The 3,888-nt window shown below is 29.8% G+C and overlaps 1 pseudogene; it reads right to left on the bottom strand.

Moving 5' to 3' along the window:
• Positions 1 to 189: 189 nt before the first annotated feature.
• On the bottom strand, positions 190 to 3,888 carry LOC112464787 (annotated as a pseudogene).

The raw sequence follows: 3,888 nt of genomic DNA, 5'->3' as shown, positions 1-3,888 counted from the left end.
GTTTCTTTCCGCTCTTCCGTCTAATAGCATCCTTGATAAAATGTTACTTATATTCATTCAATTCACAAAATTTAATTATAATTGTATTATTATATTTTATAAGTAAAATGAGAAATATAATAAAATGTACCTGCTAAACAAATAATTTGAAGCGCGAGCGATATAACATTGAGATCCATCACTATAGTCATAATGTATTTTGCTTTTTTTAACGTCACATGCATTAGATTTAGCATTTTGTCCGCTGTATTGAAGAACGATGGAGTTTCTGCTGGCGTGATCTCTTTACATTCGTGTTCCTTCGTCTTTAATATCTAAATATTTGTCAAAATTAAGTTGTTATGAACCCATCCATATTGAAGTCGGTTAAAAATAAATTATATTTAATTTTTTACCATAAAATTAAATTTTACACGTGACTGTTATGTCACATAGCAATTGATATATAAATCTATTTTAAAAAATGCAAAAAACAATTAAAATTTAAAAAATTGCTCAAAAACTGAAAGAAAGATAGAACTGACTTCAAAAGAACTGTAAAAAATAAGAAAGAATTTAAAAAAATATATAAAAGTTTTATATTTTTTATTTTTTAGAGCTTTTTGAAGTCGGTTCTATTAAAAAATTTTTTTTTATTTTATACTTTTTTTAAGGAAAGAAGCTTCCTCACCGATTTGGCTAAAATTTTAATTTTGTGTATTTTGGTGCGTAAAACATGAATAAATCTATAAGTTAAAATTGTCGTTCTCAATTAGATAAAAAATTATTAAGTACTAAAATTAATAGTTGCGTGGTTAGAGTGTCTATCATACTGACATGATATAGACGTACATGATCATGCGTAATGACGTAAAAGTACATGAAATTACAGTAATAATACAATATAACGGCAACTTGTCCTATAATAGTCTGACGCCTTGCACAATAGGCGATAGCGATGATGATAGTGACAGCGACAAAGTTGCCAACAAAGGTATAGCTTTGTCGGCAATTTTATCGTTGTCACTATCGCCTATTGTGCAAAGGGCTTTACTTCAATTATATGCTATTATTATACTTTGTATTTATGTAAACTTTTCAATGTACCAATTATTTTCTGCTTTAAAGAAAGCATAAACTCTATTTCTACTATCTTTTTGATCTATATAGTTAAGAAAGATTAATTTCTTTTAAAAAAAGGTATATATATATATATATATATATATATACCTTAGAAAAATAAACACGATCGTATTGCATATTTCCAAAATCTCCCCTCATATAATAGCGCAACTGCTTCTTCAGCATCATTTAGATATTCTTTTAATACTATAGCTGCATGTTTATATTTCCGCTCTGCTTTCAAACGTTCAACCAGTGTCTTATGAAGTTTGTATGAATTTGCTGGGCTGAAAAAATTAATTCTTATGTGTATAGAAGCATATGTAATTAATTCTAACGATGATAGGATAATATTCTTTCATGCATATACGAAAAAAAATTGTATATCTTTACCGTAGTTTCATCTCTTTTGATATTGCGATTATATCCTCCCAATTATCATTTAACATTCTAAATGTTTCTACAACTTTTTGTCAAGATCGCCACTTCTATAAAACCAGCTTCCACATATTTTCCTTCACTTGACAAAAATTCTCCATAAACTTCAGCCACCTTTTTATACTCTATAGTATTCTTCTCAAACAATTTTATTGCCGCCTGGTATAATTTATGACTACGTATCAAATTTAATCATTCCTCAAACTTATTGTTAGTTGAATCTTTAGACAAATATTTTAACGCTAATTCGTAACGTTTAAGATGCATATTAATAGAATACTTCATGTAATTTGGGTCCAATTTTTTCAAATTATTCAAGAATGGAATATATTCTTTGGGATCTTCTTTCGATGATTCAAACGCTATAAACATTGCGAGTTCTAAATCATACATGCCTAATGAAACATCATATAACGTATCGATAGTGACGAAATGCAGTGAACACTTTAACGCTTCATAAGTGGATACGGTAGGATCATGTAACTCGGATCTCTGTGAATCCTCCAACATTTTCACTCGCTTTATTTTACTGAGTGTATTTTCCCAATCCTTGTCTTTGTTAATTTTTCACCAAGCTTATCAATATTGGTTGTATTAAGTTATCCGCAACTTGATATTTCTCCATGGCATCTCTTAATAATTTACAGATCTCGTCTACCTTATTAATTGTATTTTGTTACTTCTAGTGTCAGATTTGACAGGGCGATCCACATAACAAAACGCGTACATTGTACGGGTGACATCGACATTTTGTAATTCTGACAAAAACAGATTCAACCAATTTAACTTCTTATGCTGTACAAAATCTTCTAGGAACTTTTTCACATTATCCAGAAATAATTGTGGATCGTGGTCGTATGATAAATTCAAGTTTATACGTTGTTTAGTCATTATAGCAAGTGCCGTCAAATAATCACAGTTATTCAGGTAACATTTTACTATATGCACCGATAATGCCCTTGGCTGTATACATTCTAAATTTCCTCTAGGCAGCTATAAAATTATTTTTGAGTCGTACGGTATCGCCGTTATTATACGAGAACCTTTTTCAAGTCGTCTGATGTAGGTACCTGATGTATCTGTAACGATATATTTAAAGTCAGAAAAATATGCTATATACAAAAAAAAAAGATTATAAAAAGTATGTATTTACCCGCAAATAAAATCTCGTTCATATTTAAATCCCTGAGAGCTGGTTAGTTAAATCACGTTCATTTAGCTGCTTTATATTAACTCAATAAGACACAAATCAATGTACATTGCAGTGTCGTAAGAAACAAAAAATCAGAATGTACGTAAAAACTTGTAATATTCTTAGCAATTTCTTTTCCGTCGACCAAGAAACTATTTTCCAGAAGATAGAGCAAGGATAATATCTCTTGATATCAATTCGTATAACTTCTATTTGATCACACTGTTCGTTTAACGTTATATTTGTCTGTTCAAGTTTTCCGTTTCTTGTGTATTTAAATATTTGATCTCTTACTTTTATGTAAGCTGTATTTGCATCGGGAGAAGAAACTACATGTTCTACTGGATAACCAAAACATAAAGTTTCCTGTAAAAAAATTCAAATTTAGACAGATATTATTTTTATACAAATCTAATGATTCTGGAATACCACATACCTTATTTTCAGACAATCTTTAGAATACATACCATTTAGAGATAAAACACACAAGAGATTATGGTTGTAACTATAGAGAACAACATGATGTTCTCCGTAAACCATAAGAAATGTTGCATGAAGCAATCGTAGTCATCAATTTTTAATGCTTTATCTTTGATAACGTATAGCATGTCACAAGAAATACTACATACGTTTGCAGTTACATATGTCAATGTGGAAGCGTTCCACATTCAGGAACATCCTTTTCCTTTTTCAATAAAATCACAATGTCCATGTTGCCAGCAGAGACAGAGATCATTAAACCGTCCTCTTCCATAATTAGTCGTTATAATGCAGACAAAAAAACTTTTCCAAGAAGGCAGACGTATATAACTTTATAACTTAATGTGCTACGTTGATTTTTACGCACAGACTATGAAGAAGTTGTTGAATTTGTAAAAGTGCAGCAACCAAGTCATAAGAACGTTTCAACATTGCAATCCTTTGATTTATCTAATACTGATTTCGAGTTTGGTTAGACAAGCTGCAAATTAAAAAATCAATAAATAACATATAAACAGATTACTATATATAAATAATTATAACCACACGCACAATCTAAATATAAATGTAAATATATTAATAAATAAATTACCTTGACAATTTTCCTTCCATAATCCAGTCCTGATCGTAATAATATTTCTTAGACGGCCGTAGTCGATATGGATTTTGACATATGT

This window comes from Temnothorax curvispinosus, unplaced genomic scaffold, assembly GCF_003070985.1.
Source record: "Temnothorax curvispinosus isolate PA1 unplaced genomic scaffold, ASM307098v1 QBEX01014577.1, whole genome shotgun sequence".
Lineage (NCBI taxonomy): Eukaryota > Metazoa > Arthropoda > Insecta > Hymenoptera > Formicidae > Temnothorax > Temnothorax curvispinosus.
This window is presented reverse-complemented; position numbering and strand designations above follow the sequence as displayed.